Source organism: Hyla sarda, chromosome 10, assembly GCF_029499605.1.
Source record: "Hyla sarda isolate aHylSar1 chromosome 10, aHylSar1.hap1, whole genome shotgun sequence".
Classification (NCBI taxonomy): domain Eukaryota; kingdom Metazoa; phylum Chordata; class Amphibia; order Anura; family Hylidae; genus Hyla; species Hyla sarda.
Genome location: NC_079198.1, coordinates 24,614,328 through 24,634,302, shown reverse-complemented (window position 1 = coordinate 24,634,302; position 19,975 = coordinate 24,614,328). Strand labels below are relative to the sequence as shown.

The window sequence follows — 19,975 nt, the reverse complement described above, 5'->3', positions numbered from 1 at the left end:
TGCTGCTGAAGATAGGGCAGTGGGAGGATCCAGGAAGGGGCATTTAGTATGAAACATGATTTCCCTAGTGAAAAGCTTTAAAAGTCCCATGTTCACAATAGTGGGCGGCCTGTTATAATTCGTAGTACTCCTGACATGTGAACTCCTTCGGCATTACAACTTTAGGATGCACTAGAACACTGTTCTTCAAATTGTGGGCTTCCAGCTGTTGTAAAACTACAACTCCCAGCATGCTGGGAGTTGTAATTTTGCAACAGCTGACGGTCCATAGTTTTTAGAGCACAGCGCTAGAAAGTTGATTCCCTCTGATCTACGTGTTTTACAGGGATCCCTTCTTATAAAAAGGGATTTTCCAGAGCGGAGAGCTCCTTTATTCTTATTGTTAGGGCTTAATCAGGTTCTTTTTAGGTTCTTTCCATAGTCGTATTCTTATTATTAGATAGAGATTTGTGCCGGCCGAGGGTGTGACACAGGTATACTGGTCTGTAGACACCATATACAGTGTATTCACAGGAGCAGCTTTGTGTCTTCTGGCGAAAAGTAACATACAGCCCTATGAATGGATTGCCATCAGCCTCAGGGGGCGAACGCTGGTCTCAACAGATCTCTCTGTATGTTCTTGGACGGTATGTGTATTGGTCCACGTTGTCCCCATTTTCATTATTTTTTTTTAAAGCACGAGTGCAAAGGTTTTAAATTTTTTTTCTTTACAGTATATATATATATATATATATATATATTTCTTTACAGTGTGTGTGTGTGTGTGTATGTATGTATATATATATATATATATATATATATATATATATATATATATATACTTAAATGATCTAAATCCTCAAATAATCCATGTTAATTCAAGGTTGTGAGGCACCAAAATACGAAAAAAAAGTCAAGGGGAACTGTAGGCTGTTTCAATTACAAACAATAGTAAAAAAAATAAAATAATTTGGACTTATGCTTTACAGGGGTGCTCCAGAGGGGAAAAAAATCAACTGGTCCAGAAAGTTATACAGATTTGTAAATTACTTCTCTATATAAAAAAAATCTTAACCCTTCCAGTACTTATCAGCTGCTGTATGCTCCAGAGGAAGTTATGTAGTTATTTTCTGTCTGACCACAGTGCTCTTTGCTGCCACATCTGTCCATTTCAGGAACTGTCCAGAGCAGGAGCAAATCCTCATAGCAAACCTCTCCTGCTTTGGACAGTTCCTGACATGGAAAGAGGTGTCAGCAGAGAGCACTGTGGACAGACTGGAAAGAACTACACAATTTCCTGTGGAGCATACAGCAGCTAATAAGTACTGGAAGGATAATTTTTTTTTTAGATAGAAGTAATTTACAAAACTGTTTAAATGGGCACTGTCATGAAATCAAAATTGATATGTTGTAGTACTTAAGTACTACAACATATCTCTAATATACTTTAATTAAAAAAAAGTGATTTTAAACCAGTTTAAAATCACTTTTAAATTCAGCCACTAGGGGTCGCCCTCCTAGTGGCCGAATGCATTCGGCAGTGCTTTGAAGGAAGTGGATGCGTGCAGGCTCCCGGGGACAAGTTAAAGTATTATGCCGGGGGGGGGGGGGGGGGGGTTGCATGTTCACCTATACAGTATGCCTCCAGCTTCCCCACTACAACTCCCAGCATGCCCTGACAGCCAATAGATGTCAGGGCAAGCTGGGAGTTGTAGTGGGGAAACAGCTGGAGGGACACTGAATAGGTGAACTAAGGGGGGTGGGGAGGGGGAGTGGGTTGAGCGGAGCGGCGGGGCCGTGGGGCTGCGGGCTGCACGGCAGGGAGGGGGTACTCTGAATGGGTGAACTAAGGGGGAGAGGGAGTGAGTTGAGCGGCGTGACGGGGCCGGGGGGGTTGCGGGCTGCGCGGCGGGGAGCGGTATGTGCGGCCATCACAAATCCGGTGTTCACCTATACAGGGTACCTCCAGTTGTTTCCCCACTACAACTCCAATGGGGAATCAGCTGGAGGCGCCCTGTATAGGTGAACTACGGGCGGAAGTGTCGGCCCCAGCAGGCATCAGTGACGTGGTGCCTGCTGGGGATGTCTGCCTGGTAGTGAGCACACCACGCCCCCTCTATATAGCTGCATGGGAGAGTTGAAGATTACCAAACGGCTCTCCCATAAAGCTATGTGGAAGGGGTGTGGCGGCCCCCGCTTCGGGCAGGGGTCGTGACGCGCCGGTGTGAAGGAGAGCTGGGGCTCCAAACAGGAGATCGCGGGGGTCCCGACGCTCAGACCCCCCCGCGATCTAAAACGTTTTCTTCCATGATACTTCTCCTTTAGGCTGGCCATACTCATGATAGCTGCCAGCCTACCCCCACCGTATACAGGAGAACCCCAGAATATAAAAATAGTTCCCCATACTGGCAGCAGTAAAAAAATAAAGATGAACATACCTTCCTCCGCTCCCCCAGGGCCTCTGGTAACCGGCTCCAGTCTCCACCGCGATCCTCTGCCTGGTTGTCGGAGAGTCTTACTGCACTCAATCACCGGCCGCAGCAAAGTCCCGACTCGGCCGGCGATAGGCTGAGCGGCAGTGTGACGTTTTCGGCCCCGGCAGCAGGTGTCGGTGTAGTGAAGAATTTTGTGTCTTGAAGCGTTCTCACACTGCCGCTCAGCCTATCGCCGGCCGAGTCGGACTTCGCTGCGGCTGGTGATTGGCTGAGCACAGTATGATTCTCCGACCACCGGCAACCAGGCAGAGGATCGCGGTGGAGACTGGAGCCGGTTACCGGAGGCCCCGGGGGCGCGGAGGAAGGTATGTACATCTTTATTTTTTTTACTGCCGGCAGTATGGGGGACAATATTTATATTCTGAAGTTCTCCATTAATGCTCAACTTGTATTCTCAATTAAAAGGGGTGTAAGCAGCTGCCAGATACCTCTAGTTGTGGCTTAAATGGACAAGAACAAAGGGTCTAGCAGTTATCTACAATCTACATTAAAATCAGTGGAAAGTCAGGAGGCCCCCATATGATCGGCCAAACCCGCTGATATCTGATTATCTAACCTGGGGTCACAGGTTAAAATTTGCAACCAAGAGAATGGGGGGGGGGGGGGGGGTAGACGGGTGGAAAACACCATTAATAAAGTTCCTTGTAAACCATTTCCTTTATGTTGACACGGTGTTTTAGAGGATACGTATCACACGTGACCTTTCTCTTGTATGTCCTGTTGTCATGAGACGTGAAGTGAAGAACCTCATGCCGATGTGATGTCATGTGTAAACCTATACCTGTGGGGGAGTGTCGGGGAGGTAATCCTTATGTAATGCCGTTCATTGTAAGGCTGGTCATACAACTTTCACCCGGCTTGGAGGAAGGATTAGACGGTTGTAGGGGTAGAATTCTCGTTCACAAAGTAAGAAACTGAACATCTTTTATTGTTGAATCTTTTTCTTGTCTTTGGATGTTAAAGGGGTACTCCGTTTCTGGACATCTTATCCCCTATCCAAAGGATAGGGATAAGATGTCTGATCACGAGGGGTCCGGCCGCAGGGCCCCTAGTGTGGATTGCTAGGGCGCCGTGCAGGAGATCATCCGGACGCCCACGATAAGACACTTATCCCTTATCCTGTGGATAGGGGAGAAGATGCCTAGGGGTGGAGAATCCCTTTAAGGAAATTTTGGAATTGCACTGCACGCCCATGCGACACCTTCTATATCACTTGGCTTTCAGAGGCTCTTAAGAAGTGGTCTCCAAACTGTGTGTCTCCAGCTGTAGCAAAACTACAACTCCCAGCATGCCCGGACAGCCGTTGGCTGTCCGGGCATGCTGGGAGTTGTAGTTTTGCAAAAGCTGGAGGCACACGGTTTGGAAACCACTACTCTACAGTGAAACTGGGGATGGATATTTTGCCCCCACAATTGCAGCCATATATTTGGGGGTACAAGAGCCAGACCCCCTTACATAATGCCAGCTCTGAAAATTAATACAGCCCCCTAAACCTTGTAAAAACCGGGATACTTAAAGATGGTAACCTTGGTTCATATGTAGTTTTTTGGTTAGTAGTTTGGTCCCACTCCTTGTTTGGGCTCAAATACTGACCAAAATTATTGCTAAATAATACTATGTGATCCCACCTGTTAGAGCTAACACTTGATGCATATTCTTTAAAGGGGTACTCCCGTGGAAAACTTATTTTTTATTTATTTATTTTTTTAAATCAACTGTTGCCAGAAAGTTAAACTAAGATTTGTAAATTACTTCTATTGTCTTCTTTCTGCTTTTGGGATGAGAATTTATTTCAGGACCTGCCGGGTCAGCCAATCACTGGACAATCCAAAACAAAGCAGGAGAGCGCTCCATGGCGTAAAACCATCACGCGGTAATCCACACAATAAGTGATGGGCTCTTACCCTGGGTGGTTGCGTGGACTCAGCGTGGGTGAGATAATACGTCCCGTCTGTAACCTTCCCGACCAGGTGAACAATTTCATAGGATGACTTTGTGGGATGCGGCAGGATCCAAGCGGCGCTGAGCAGGACAGACACAAGGCGGAAGGTAGGAACGATTTAATGGATAAAATGGCGACGCGTGGTTTCATCAAGCATGGCAATACAGGCTAGGGAGGAGCATTAAATACAGAATGGGATTAGCCTTTTCACAAACTGACGGTATAGTCGATAGATTAACCCTTTTTTATCTCCAGCAAGTGGTTCAGATATTGAGAAACCGAAACGATCATAAATTCATATAAAAAAACTGGTAAAACAACCAGAAGAAATATAAATGTACGGTACATGGATATACAAAGCATCTTTTCATAAAAACAAATCTCATATATATAAAAAACAACAATGAATAAAAAAAAATGCAAAAGGCATCTGCGTATATATGCATCATCATAATAGACACCCTAATGATAACCTTACCACGTAAAGCAGCGTTCCCGATAACCCTGGAAATATCTAAGTATATATGTATATTAAAGTATATGAATACACCGTATACAACACAATTAAATTTACCTATAAATGCAACCAAACTTCAATACAAAGAATGGTATCTCTTGATATATCAGTATACTAAGAAGATGTATATAGTCACATGCACTCATATAGAAAGAAATATATATAATAATAATTATGCAAAAAAAAAAAAAATATATATATATATATAAATAAGTATATATACCGTATTTGTCGCCCTATAGGACGCACCGGCGTATAAGACGCACCCAATTTATAGGTGCAAAATAAAAAATAAAAAGATTTTGAACCCAATAGTGGTCTTCAACCTGCGGACCTCCAGATGTTGCAAAACTACAACTCCCAGCAAGCTGGGAGTTGTAGTTTTGCGACATCTGGAGGTCCGCAGATTGAAGACCACTGCATAGGAGGTAATACTCACGTGTCCCCGCCGCTCCGGACTCGTCACCGCTGCCCTGGATGTCGCTCCATCGCTGTCCCCGTCGCTCCGGAACGTCTCTGCTGCCGGCCGGGTATCCTCGCTCTCCGTCGCCGCCATCACGTCGTGACGCACATACGCGACGACGTGATGACGAGGAAGGAGAGCGCCGGCCATACAGGGGATCCCTGAACGGAGAAGACACCGAGGAGGCAGGTAAGGTCCCTCCCGGTGTCCTGTAAGCACTAACCTGGCTATTCAGTCGGGTTAGTGTCACTTTCCCCTCAGATGCGGCGGTCAGCTTTGATCGCCGCGTCTGAAGGGTTAATACAGGGCATCACCGCGATCGGTGATGTCCTGTATTAGCCGCGGGTCCCGGCCGTTGATGGCCGCAGGGACCGCCGCGATAGGTGTGTATTCGCCGTATAAGACGCACCGACTTTTTTCCCCCAGTTTTGGGGAAGAAAAAGTGCGTCTTATACGGCGAAAAATACGGTATATATATATATATATATATATATATATATATATATATATATATATATATATATATATATATATATATATATGCAAAAAAATATACATAAACAAAGGAGGGAGAGAGAAAAAAAAATATATACACACACATATATATATATATATATATATATATATATATATATATATATGGAATACTAAACCTGAAGATTATCTAAAAATTATCTAGCGTATATTTTCAATGGACTCATTAAGTCCCTGAGGGACTAATGTAGCCAGCTTATGAAACCAAAACGATTCACGATTAATTAATCGTTATATACTTAGATATATATATACTGAGATATTTCCAGGGTTATCAGGAACGCTGCTTTAGGTAGTAAGGGATTATCATTAGGGTGTCTGACTGCGGTCAGCTTTGATCGCCGCGTCTGAAGGGTTAATACAGGGCATCACCACGATTGGTGATGTCCTATATTAGCCGCGGGTCCCGGCCGTTGATGGCCGCAGGCACCGCCGCGATAGGTGTGTATTTGCCGTATAAGACGCACCAACTCCCCCCCCAGTTTTGGGGAAGAAAAAGTGCGTCTTATACAGCGAATAATACGGTAATATATCCTCTATTCTATCAGTTTGTGAAAGGGTTAATCCCACTCTGCACGTAATGCTCCTCCCTAGCCTGTATTGCCATGCCTGATGAAACTGCACAAGTGCTGTGAAACGTGTTGCATTTTATCCATTAAATCGTTCCTACATTACTCCTTGTGTCTGTCCTGCCCTGCGCTGCTTGGATCCTGCCCTATACCACAAAGTCATCCTCTGAAATGAATCCCTGGACAAGACAGGACACCCTGCAGTCAGTGATTGGCTGAGCCGACAGGTTCGTCTTGGAAGCAGGAAGAAGACAAAAGATTTGCGGACCGGCCTGAGCAGAACAGGAGCTGCGGGGAATTGGGGTTTTCTTTCAGTTTTTCCCGGTTCCAGCTGGATATGAATTCCATTACCTTTTACCCCATATCACCTTTTGTGCTACAGGCCGTTCCTATGTAACTTGAAATTTGTGTCGCCCATAAAGCAGGAGAACGGGGAGCACTGTAGGAGAGGCAGACCGGTTATATAATTAGATTTAGCATTTTATAGGGATTACAGATTTAACACTAGTAGTGAACATGTATGAACACGCTGAAGGCGGCTTAGTACAAGGATGGATAACGCGTCATCCCGGTGGAATTCATATATTGACTTATTCCGTGTGCTGGCGGGATATTCCCATCATAGCATCTCGTGATGGGGGTCACCTGAGTGTCCATCAGAGGTTTACGTCATAGGAATACCCTGATGTATATGTATGAAAAATGCTACCTCGTAACATTCATTATACTTAGGGTGACATGTTAATAGCTATCTATATATATATATATATATATATATATATATATATATGTGTACATTGGTGAGATGTTCACTCTGGGGTTATGTCTGGGATCCTTTCACACAGCCAAAAGGACATGTTTTTACTTCATTCACCAGGCAAACAACAATTCCTTCATGCACGTCTGGCTCCTTGACAGCTTTATTAGTAAGGTTGCAGGATAAATTAAAAACATAAAGTCAAACAAATCCCTCGGCACTTGGGCCACTAACTACTCATTTATAGCTTGCCCTAACTTTGCCACCACAGGGCGTATCACGGCCAGTGTAAAACACAGGTACTTTGCAACCTATTAAAGGGGTACGCCACTGGCCAGCGTTCAGAACTAAATGTTCTGAAAGCTGTTTTCGCGATTCAGGGGGGTGATTGCTGTCACGATGTGATTGCTGTCACGCCCCCTCTCATAGACTTACATTGAGGGGCGTGGTCGTGATGTCATGAGAGGCGTGGTCGACCTCCGCTGGGTGAAAATGGGGGACTATGAATGCCATATATGCAGGGAGATTTCCTAATTATACAGCAGTGTTTTCCAACCAGTATGCCTCCAGCTGTTGCAAAACTACAACTCCCAGGATGCCCAGACAGTCATAAGCTGTGCTCCGGACAGTTCAGGACATGGACAGTCGTGTCAGCAGAGAGCACTGTGGTCAGACAGAAAAGAACAACTCAACTTCCTCTGTAGTATACAGCAGCTGAAAAGTACTGGAAGGATTACATTTTTTAATAGAAGTAATTTTTAAATCTGTATAATTTTCTGGAGCCAGTTGATTTGAAAAAAAAATAAATATATACCCCTTTAAAGGGGTACTCCACCCCTGGCATCTTATCCCCTATCCAAAGGATAGGGGATAAGATGTCAGATCGCCGGGGTGCCGCTGCTGGGGACCCCGGGGATCGCTGCTGCAGCACCCGGCTATCATTACTGCGCAGAGCGAGTTCGCTCTGTGCGTAATGACGGGCGATACAGGGGCCGGAGCAGTGTGACGTCATGGCTCCGCCCCTCATGACATCACGGCCTGTCCCCTTAATGCAAGTCTATTAAGTCTCCCATAGACTTGTATTGATGGGGCGGAGCCATGACGTAACGATGCTCTGGCCCCTGTATTGCCCGTCATTACGTGCAGAGCAGTCTCGCTCTGCGCAGTAATGATAGCGGGGGGCTGCAGCAGCGATCCCCGGGGTCCCCAGCAGCGGGACCGCAGCGATCTGACATCTTATCCCCTATCCTTTGGATAGGGGATAAGATGTCTAGGGGCGGAGTACCCCTTTAAGTGACAGGATGGCTTATACATTTGGGAGACTTATTTTCAGATAGGCAGAACAGAGCAAGACCATACACTAGGGATCGACCGATATTGATTTATTTAGGGCCGATACCGATAAGCTGTGGACTTTCCGGCCGATAGCCGATAACTTATAACAATATTCCGGTATAAGTTATCGGCTGTTTCACCACTCTCTCCCCCCCCCCAGCCCTACACATAGGCTTTTTTGGGGCCAGAGACTGCCACCGCCACCCGCTTCTCTCCCCCTACTTGTCCTGAGTTTAACCACTGCCGCTGCCCCATTGCCTCCCCCATCCCCGGTTTTATAATTACCTATTCCCGGGGCCCGGGGTCTGCGCTACCACCACCGCTGCCCCCCCTGCCCAGAGACCGCCGCCGCCCGCTTCTCTCCCCCTGCCCGTCCTGAGTTTAACCACTGCTGCTGCCCCATCCCCGGTTTTATAATTACCTGTTCCCGGGGCCCGGGGTCCGCGCTTCTTCTGGCTCCCATCCTGAGCTGTCACTGTGTGCACTGACGGTGACGTCGCGTTGAGGACAACGTAACGCAGGAAACTGCAGGAGCCACAAGTAGCGCGGACTCCGGGCCCCGGGAACAGGTAATTATAAAACCGGGGATGGGGGAGGCAATGGGGCAGCGGCGGTGTGGTGGGGGGTGCGGTGCGGTGGGTGGCATTATTGGCATTATCGGCAAGGTAATTGCCGATACCGATAATGCCCAAAATTGTGATTATCGGCTGATAATATTGGCCAAACCGATAATCGGTCGATCCCTACCATACACCAAGGACCTAGTCTATTTGTTCCACTTACAGCCTATTGATTTGTACAGGGACTATGTAGTACTTCATTTCTCCTGTGGGGTTCTGCAGAATAACTGAACATTGTGGAGGGTCCCAGCAGTGGACACTTTGTTATGGTCTTATTTTTCAGGGAACTTTAAAAATAAAATCCTTTAAAGGGGTTATCTAGGGAAAAACTTTATTTTTTATATATCAACTGGCTCCAGAAAATCTTAATCCTTTCAGCTTCTGAAGTTAAGGTTGTTCTTTTCTGTCTAAGTGCTCTCTGATGACACGTGTCTCGGGAACCGCCCAGTTTAGAAGAGGTTTGCTATGGTGATTTTCTTCTAAACTGGACGTTTCCCGAGACACATGTCATCAGTGAGCACTTAGACAGAAAAGAACTTCAGAAGCTCATAAGTACTGAAAGGATTAAGATTTTTTTAATAGAAGTAATTTACAAATCTGTTTAACTTTCTGGCACCAGTTGATTTAAAAAAAAAAAAAAAAAAAAAAAAAGGTTTTCACGGGAGTACCCCTTTAACTTTCTTGCACCAGTTAATGTTTTTTGGAGTACCCCTTTAATACTGATCCGCCTGGTTAGGTCTTCTCCCGTCTATCAAGCTCAATCAGACTCCAGCCATCCCAGAAGCCTTTGTGGCCATCACCCTCGTGGGCCTCATCTTCTGTAGTTTGCCGCTTCCTTAGAGTTCTTCTCCACCTGCTGTGCCTATTCCTTCACTTCCCCTATTTAATGTTGCAAGCCGTAAGCGGATGCATGGGAAATCCTTTGTCTCTTTCTTCATCACGGGGACTGACCGAGCTCCGTTAGAAAGGAGGAAGGAGCGTACACTGGAGGTATACAGGGAATAGCGCACCTAAATGTACAGTCTTGTCAGGTACCAGACCCATAAACACAAAGAGAGCCATTCCTCATGGAGCTGATTTTCCCTGGCATGATCAGAGGCAGTAGGTGCATGGTCTCCAGGAGGTGAAACGTGGCGGGGCAGGTAAGGAGCTGGTAACATTTGCCGCTCTGAGGATGGCCCCATGGGGCTTTTATTTCATTTGCTCTAGTGCTCTCTTTGTACATGAACACTGATTTATATCCTTTATATCCTTGTTTCCCAACCAGGGTGCCTCCAGCTGTTGCAAAACTACAGCTCCCAGCATGCCCAGACAGCCAAAGGCTGTCTGGGCATGCTGGGAGTTGTAGTTTTGCAACAGCTGGAGGCACCCTGGTTGGGAAACACTGCTTTATAGGATAGTTGAGTCAACTGCTGTGTAAAGGCGATGTGCGCTCCTCCACTTAATAAAAAGATTTTAAAGGCGTACTCCGGTGAAAACCTTTTTTCTTTTTAAATCAACTGGTGGCAGAAAGTTAAACATATTTGTAAATTACGTCTATTAAAAAATCTTAATCCTTCCAGTACTTATTAGCTGCTGAATGCTACAGAGGAAATTCCTTTCTTTTTGGAACACTGATGACATCACGAGCACAGTGCTCTCTGCTGGCATCTCTGTCCATTTTGCCGACCATGCATAGCAGATGTATGCTAAGGGCAGCATGGTGGCTCAGTGGTTAGCACTGGTGCCTTGCAGTGCTGGGGACTTGGGTTCAAATCCCACTAAGGACAACAATAAATAAAGCGTTATTATTATTATAATAACGTCAGCAGAGAGCACTGTGCTCGTGATGTCATCAGAGATCATTCCAAAAAGAAAAGAATTTCCTCTGTAGTATTCAGCAGCTAATAAGTACAGGAAGGATTAAGATTTTTTAATAGAAGTAATTTACAAATATGTTTAACTTTCTGCCACCAATTGATTTAAAAGAAAAAAGGTTTTCACCGGAGTACCCCTTTAAGTGCCCTATATAAGGCTGGGTTCACACCACGTTTTTTGCAATACAGTTTCCGTATCAGGTTTTTGAATGAAAAACGCATTCCTCAAAACCGGACTAAACGGTATCAAAACGTTTGTATAAATTTTAATCCGTTTACGGTTGAAAACCGTATACAGTTTGAAAAATGATGTCCGGTTGCATCCGTTTTTTAAGAAAAAAACTTATACTTTTTTCTTTCCATTATGAATAAAGTTTTACTTGTTTGATTGAAGTTCCAAGAAAAAAACGATGCAAAGTCAAAAAAACGTGTGGTGCAAACCGGATGAAACCGAACGCACATACGGTTCTGTACGGTTCCCATTGATTCCCATGTTAAAAAAAAAAAAGTATACGTTTCAATACGGTTTTTCACCCGGACCAAAAACAGCGGTAGGCTATGGTTTTGGGTACGGGAAATAAAACTGACAAAACCGTACAGGATGCAAAACGGACACAACCGGATGCATCGTTTGGCATACGGTTTTCAATGGAGAGTCAATGTATACGGTATTCAATACGGTTCCGTACGGTTTTCACATTGAAAATGTATACGGGAACTGTATTGCAGAAACGTGGTGTGAACCCGGCCTAATGCCAGGTCCTTGGGAGAATAGTCACCGAAAGACGCCATTTTCCTGATTGACCACTATACCATAAATAAATAATAAACACAACTTCACAAAGTCTTGATTAAAAATATATTGCTGTTTTGTGTATACAGCCCCTGTTTGTCTCCATGGTAACAGACTACAGTGGTCCCTCAAGTTACAATATTAATTGGTTCCAGGATGACCATTGTATGTTGAAACCATTGTATGTTGAGACCAGAACTCTATGGAAACCTGGTAATTGGTTCTGAAGCCACCAAAATGTCATCTAAAAATAGGAAAAAGTGAGAATGAAAGAAAAATAAGTAGATAGCTAATGTATATAAAGCAAATCCTTACATATAAAAGTAAGAAAGATCTGCTGGGAGCTGTAATCACTGTCTATGTCAGTGTTTTCCAAGCAGGGAGCCTCCAGCTGTTGCAAAACTACAACTCCCAGCTTGCCCGGACAGCCAAAGGCTGTCCGGGCATGCTGGGAGTTGTAGTTTTGCAACAGCTGGGGGCACCCTGCTTGGGAAACACTGGTCTATGTAGAGGACAGGAGCTTCTTCAGGGTCCTGTACAGAACACGCAATGTCCTAAAAAAGTAACATGGAGTCTCCCCACCTGATGTCCAAAGGAGGAGGTAACCCTGGTACAGGTAAAGTGTACAGAACATGTACTACCTCCCTGTACTGTAGGGGGCGCTACCAGACATCAGTCAGTGCATACACTTCAGTAATACAGGTGTTTTACCAGTAAATTGCCCATTCTGATTGGTCAGTTCTCTCGGCCATTGACAAGTTTCACAGATCTGGACTGTCTTTCTCCAGATTGTCATTGTATGTTGAGTCTGGTTTCAACTTACAGTGGTCCAGAAAAGACCATTGTATGTTGAAACTATTGTATGTTGAGGCCATTGTAAGTTGAGGGATCACTGTACAAACAAACACTGTGTAGTCTGATCTTGAAGTCATCCATCTGCTTTCTCTTCTACCGTATGTAGGTTAGGCTGGGTTCACACCACGTTTTTGCAATTCAGTTCCCGTATCAGGTTTTTGATGATAAAAAAAAAAAAAAAACTGATTCCTCAAAACCTGACTAAACTGTATCAAAAGGTGTGTACAAATTTTTATCTGTATACAGTTTGAAAAATGATGTCCAGCTGCATCCGTTTTTAAGAAAAAAAAGTATAAATTTTGAACTTTTCACTACATTATGAATAAAGTTTCACTTGTTTGATTGAAATTCCAAGAAAAGAAACTGTGGAAAGTCAAAAACCGTGTGGTGAAAACCGGATGGAACCGGACGCACATACAGTTCTGTACGGTTCCCATTGACTCCCATGTTAAAAAAAAAAAAAAAAAACATACGGTTTAATACAGTTTTTCACCCGGACCAAAAACCGTGGTAGGCCACGGTTTTCTGTCCAGAAAAAAAAAGTAAAAAAAACGTATGGTTTGAAAAACGGAGACAACCGTATACATTATGGTGCATATGGTTTTGAATGGGAAGTCTGAGCACGGTTTTCTGTACGGTTGCATACATTTTTTATTTTCTTTTATGAAATCGTATGCCGAAACCGTATAGCAAAATCGTGGTGTGAACCCACCTTATAGGGGAACCTCTCATCAAATAAACTTTGGATATATTTTAGATTAATGAATGTTGAATAACTTTCCAATAGCATGTTAATGAAAAATATGCTTCTTTCTATTGTATTTTTCCCGATCAGTCCTGTCAGCAAGCATTTCTGACTCATGCTGGAGTCCTAAACACTCAGAGCTGCCAGCCTGCTTTGTTCACAGCCAAACAGGCTGTGAACAAAGCAGGCTGGCAGCTCTGAGTGTTCTCCTTTGTGAACAAAGCAGACTGGCAGCTCGTAGTGTTTAGGACTCCAGCATGAGTCTGAAATGCTTGCTGCCAGGACTGGTAGGGAGACCCCTAGTGGTCATTTCTTCAAAGTGGAAAATTAAATAGAAAGAAGCATATTTTTTAATAACATGCAATTGTAAAGTTATTCTGCATACCTTAATCTATAATATATCAAACGTTTTTTTGATGAGAGGTACCCTTTAAGTCTATAAGAAGAGATGCCCAGAAAAAGACTGAATATTTTTTATCAAGATTATTTATTTGCAAACTTGCTTCAATGTTTTTTTGAAATACTTTGGCACAATTCCGTGACATTTTTGAACATGTGCAAAATGGGAAGGTTTCTGTATCCCCACATATGTTTGTGATGGTGATCGCCCGGGTCTCAGAAGCTGTGCCCATATGATGAGCTGCCCTACTGGTCGTAGCAGTTTAACCTATTTTGCTCTGTGATAATACAAGTCCCTGTGAGGTATAACTTAAAGGGGTATTCCAGGAAAAAACTATTTATTATTATTTCTTTTTTTTATATATCAACTAAACAGATTTGTAAATTACTTCTATTAAAAAATCTTAATCCTTCCAATAATTATCACCTGCTGAAGTTGAGTTGTTCTTTTCTGTCTGGCAACAGTGCTCTCTGCTGACATCTCTGCTTGTCTCGGGAACTGCACAGAGTAGAAGAGGTTTGCTATGGGGATTTGCTTCTACTCTGGACAGTTCCCGAGACAGGTGTCATCAGAGAGCACTTAGAAAAGAACAACTCAACTTCAACAGCTCATAAGTACTGAAAGGATTAAGATTTTTTTTAAATAGAAGTAATTTACAAATCTGTTTAACTTTCTGGAGCCAGTTGATATATAAAAATAAAGTTTTTTCCTGCATAACCCCTTTAACGGATGCATGTGCATTTCCTTTGCACAGGCTGTAATGTATTTATATATTACATTACTTTGCAGTTTTAAAACTTTAGATAGGGCTTAAAGGGGTACTCCACTGGCCGCTGTGCGCTCGCTGCAGGGGTCGGCCACAACCCCCTCGTGATGCCAGACCAAGCCCCCTCAATGCAAGTCTAGGGGAGGGGGCGTGGCAGCCGCCACGCCCCCTCCCAGAGACTTGCATTGAGGGGGCGTGGCCTGAAGTCACGAGAGGCATGACCGACCCACGCAGCCCGCATACTGTGTTCGGAGCTAAATGTCCCCTTATCGCCTGTGTCACAGTCATGTGTTTCCCCATATCCCCCTCCAGTGTCACAGTCATTGCTGTCCCCTCATCTCCCCATTTGCCACAGTAATTACTTTAACCTCTTTTCTAGTGTTGTCTGATCTTCTCTTCATTCATATCCTGATGTTGATGTCTATGGGGTCAGGGCAGCTTGGGAATCATGATGTTCAAATGTGTCATAGTCGCTAAAGATTTCAGCGCAAATTATGTGCTGAAATCCATGTCCTATCCAATGACCGTCCGCAAACTGTTCATGTGAATGCGTTTTCTGCAGCCCCGTCACATGCAACAAAAATTTTCCGTTTTCCAGATTGTTTTCTTTTCTTAGCACTCTATTTAATGTTTGTGGATTCCTAGGGGTATATGCAAAGTAGTTAATTCCATTAACTTAAAATTCCTATTCGTCAATGGGACTTTAAATTGCAGTAGTTAAAGGGGTAGTCCAGTGGTGAAAAACTTATCCCCTATCCTAAGGATAGGGGATAAGTTTGAGATCGCCAGGGGTCCAACCGCTGGGGCCCCCCGCGATCTCTCTGTACAGGGCCCCGGCTCTCCCCCGAGATAGCGGGTGTCGACCCCCGCACGAGGCGGTGGCCGACACGCCCCCTCAATACATCTCTATGGCAGAGCCGGAGATTGCCGAAGGCAGCGCTTCGGCTCTGCCATAGAGTTGTATTGAGGGGGCGTGTCGGCCGCCGCTTCGTGCGGAGGTCGACACGCCCCCTTCCCGCGGGCTGTTGGGGCTCCGTACAGGAGATCGCGGGGGGCCCCAGGGGTCGGACCCCCCGCGATCTGCAACTTATCCCCTATCCTTAAGATAGGGGATAAGTTGTAAACCACTGAGTCACCACTGGACTACTCCTTTAATCTCAGCAAAATTAACCCAATTCCATGAATTTGAAAGCGACGTGCGAACATAGCATTACGGTAGGGTCACACACAGCTCATCCGCAGTGTGTTTGATGCTGCAGATGTGCGGCCGTCAGTCACGGAGCAATTGCAGGGTGAGCTCCCTAGCTCTGCGTGTCCCCAGATACGAGCGGACACACAGAGCTACAGGGAGCTCACTCTGTCATCACTCTGTGACTGCCGGCAGCGCATCCTCAATGTCAAATACGCTGCGGATGCGCTTTCTTTCACCTTACCCTGTGTGCATGGCTGTTGCAGCTTTCCTATGAAGGCCCCATTTACATGGCTGAATTTCTTTCCAGACTTTACGTCCCCCACAGGCTCCGGCAGAAAAAGTCGGCACTCGGACCATTCAGAAATGCACTTCATAGAGGGATTTACGAGCAGATTTCACAGAAAGAATTGACATAACAATTCTTTCTGCGGAGTGCGTCATTGAAATGTCTGTGGAAATTCCGCTCGGAAATTCCTCCGTGTGAATTGTAGCTAAGACAAATTAGACAGTCCAGGGGAAAATCCCCCAGCCTCTGGGAGAAATTTAGAAGACTGATCACAGATATATGTAGATCAAAAGGTATTTTACATATTAACACATATATATTATTATGCATACAGATCTTGGGGCACATTACTACACTGATTTAAATGGGCACTCTCATTAAAACTGATTTTTGCTGTTGCATTTCCTATGATAAATAAAAAATCTTTCTGATGTACTATGTTTATATAAAAAAAAGTTTCTTTGTTTTATTTAGCGAAGTACATTAGTGTTTAAAATAAACTGCCACTAGGTGTCTCCCTACTTGTTCAGAGCACATTTCCCCCTATCTCTTGCACAGACTTTGGATTCCTGCTGGCCTGGCAGAAGTCCAAAATCAGGAAATGCATTCTGGAGTCCTGGAGGTGTGTGTGCAGCCTTATCCAATGATAGCTCATCTCACACTGAACTGCTCTGGGCTGTGTGTGTAGCAGAGTGAGGGAGGAAGTTCTCCCCTGTATGGCTTCAGATGATGTCACGCCTGCTGGGGAACGCCCCTTCCCAGTATGTGAATCTAACTGAGACTGAGCAGAAGATACAGAGAAATATCAAGGTAGAAAACTAAAAAAATAAGAAAAATGAAGGCAGGGGGTGGTTTATCATGATGGGGGCAGTGAACTGGGAGGATTATAAGATTTAACAAGATCATGAGAGGTACTCTTTTTAAGCATTTTTTACAATTTTTCTTGCTAACGACAGTAACTCTTTAATGCTATTAAATCAGTACAAATAAATTGTTGAACTATGCAGCAGATACCGTCCCCGTGACTGTACCCTTAGGGTTTATTGCCTGTTGCATGTCATGTTGCCTTTTTTTTTTTTTTTTTTTAAATCAAGCGATTTTCCAGAATTGTATTAAATACGCTGTTAAATGAATTTCAGAAATTTAAAGCAAGAAAAAAAAGCAACATAATCGCATGGTGTGAATAAACCTTTACTGTTATGTGCTCTCTGAGGACCTTCCTGTAGACAGAGGTGTCGGGGCTCGCAGCGTTCTCCGTATGCTGAGATGTCTTTATGTAACCTTGGCTGGGAATTTCATAGCCATCCCTCAAAATACGACAAGTATAAAACTCTTCCCCCCCCCAGTGCACAGACTTGGGACAATAATACAGAGGACTAGTGGAGAGGACCCCCTAGGAGTACAAGGTAACTATGGAGGAAGCTTGAGCGGGACAGTACAGGGATCTTTAAGACTTTACTTTTGCTCTCCAGCTGTTACAAAACGATAACTCCCATCATGCCCTGACAGCCTTCGGCTGTCAGGGCATGATAGGAGTTGTCGTTTTGCAACAGAGAGCCACATGTTGAGGGATGGTCACACTTTACGGTAATGATGCAAAAATAATTGCAACGTGTGGGTTCTGTCAGGGCATGATAGGAGTTGTCGTTCTGCAACAGAGAGCCACATGTTGAGGAATGGTCACACTTTACGGTAATGTTGCAAAAAAATTGCAACATGTGGTTAAACCCTTGCAATAAATTTACTTGGGATGGTGTCATCTCTATGCTGTTACGGTCACAAAACTACAACTCCCACTATGCCCCGGTAGCTGGCTGCCAGCATGCGGTGTCTTTGTCCGATAGTAATATTTTCACAGGATGCACACTATTCATATATATTACGTGTGCAGTCCCCAACTTGCAGCCCCACTCCAACATGCTGGGAGTTGGAGTTTTGTAGCACCAGACTAGTGTTGAGTCACAGGTTGGAGACCACTAATGCATTCCCCCCCTTAAAGGGGTACTCCAGTGAAAAACTATTTTTTTTAAATCAACTGGTGCCAGAAAGTTAAACAGATTTGTAAATTACTTCTATTTAAAAATCCTAATCCTTCCAGTGCTTATCAGCTGCTGTATACTCCACAGGAAGTTTTTTTTTTTTTTTCTTTTCTTTTTTTTTTCTTTTCTGTCTGACCACACTGCTCTCTGCTGACACCTCTGTCCATGTCAGGAACTGTCCAGAGCAGGAACAAATCCCCATAGCAAACCTCTCCTGCTCTGGACAGTTCCTGACATGGACAGAGGTGTCAGCAGAAAGCACTGTGGTCAAAAAGAAGAGTATACAGCAGCTGATAAGTACTGTAAGAATTAAGATTTTTAAATAGAAGTCATTTACAAATATGTATATGTAACTTTCTAGCACCAGTTGATTTAAAAATTGTTCCCTCTTTAAATCCTGTGCTCCTAGATTGTGTTTGACACCCGATCTTCAGGTCCTATTGAGAATTCAATGTCATCTAAAAGTTAAATGGGTTAAATTGATGGAAAATATACGGCATGCTATTTGCACAGAGGCGTGGAGTCACACACCTCCTGAGACGGGACGCTGGTTGGCCCAGACGTAGAGAGGACGGGTTGGAGCCTGTCTTAAAGTGGCTGACTGAGAAAGGGAAGGCAGGGATAAGAACGTGGTGGATGTTCCCTCGCTGCTGAATAACCTCCTGTATGGGAATATTATAGAATTATATCTGTGCTGGGTGGGACACATCTCGCAGTCTTCACTAGTTTGCATTGGCGCCGTCCCAGGGTTAGGAGCAGAATGCGCATGGAGTCATGTCTGAAGTATGCAGTGTATCTGTGTTCGCCTTGTGGACATTCCCAATGTGATGCATTCCTTAAGAAATTTCACAGGGCTCCGGGGGATGGGCAGCATCTGTGGGCTGGTTCCGTAAAACTGTGCAGATGTCATTTTTGGCCCCTGGAGTGTTAATTGAAAATCGTGGTTGTCAGGTAACGGTGGTTGTTACCTACCCAAACAGAACCGAAGGGGAAAACACCCAGACTAGGAGGCATTTTTTTTTTAATTTTTTTTTTTTACTTTATGCCAGTGGTCTCAAACTGTGGCCCTCCAGATGTTGCAAAACTTCAACTCCCAGCATGCGTTGGCCACAGTTTGAGACCACTGCTTAATGCCAAATAAGGCTGGGTTCACACCATGTTTTTGCAATACAGTTCCCGTATCGGGTTTTTGATAAAAAAAAAAAAAAAACGATTCCTCAAAACCGGACTAAACTGTATCAAAACGTGTGTACAAATTTTAATCCGTATACGGTTTGAAAAATGATGTCCGGTTGCAACTGTTTTTTTAAGAAGACAAAGTATAAGTTTTTAACTTTTCACTCCATTTCACTTATTAGATTGAAATTCCAAGAAAAAAAAAACGTGCAAAGTCAAAAACTGTATGGTGCAAACCGGATGGAACCGTACGCACATACGGTTCTGTACGGTTCCCATTGACTCCCATGTTTAAAAAAAAATGTATACGTTTCAATACGGTTTTTTGCCCGGACCAAAAACTGTGGTAGGCTACGGTTTTGGGTAATGGAAAAAAAACTGACAAAACCGTACAGGATGCAAAACAGACACAACCGGATGCATTATTTGGCATACGGTTTTCAATGGAGAGTCAATGCATATGGTTCCGTACGGTTTTCAAATTGAAAACGTTTATGGGAACTGTATTGCAAAAACGTGGTGTGAACCCAGCATGAATGTGTGTGTGTGTGTGTGTGTGTATATATATATATGTGTGTGTATATATATATATATATATATATATATATATATATATACACACATATACAGTCATGGCCATAAATGTTGGCACCCCT

The 19,975-nt window shown here is 44.1% G+C and overlaps 1 protein-coding gene across 5 annotated transcripts in view; it reads left to right on the top strand.

Annotated features, from left to right (window-relative positions):
- Positions 1-19,975, top strand: part of LOC130293585 (sodium-dependent neutral amino acid transporter B(0)AT2-like) — an 89,884-nt gene that overhangs the window by 32,048 nt on the left and 37,861 nt on the right. Inside the window, exon 1 of one of the 5 annotated variants that reach the window (XM_056542433.1) lies at positions 526-626. The exons of 3 other annotated variants lie outside the window; for them this stretch is intronic. The gene's annotated coding sequence lies outside the window, so the exon portion shown is untranslated. Of the gene's footprint in view, positions 1-525; positions 627-10,335; positions 10,354-19,975 lie in introns of those variants that run through there. One more of the 5 variants, XM_056542438.1, reaches the window with a different exon arrangement.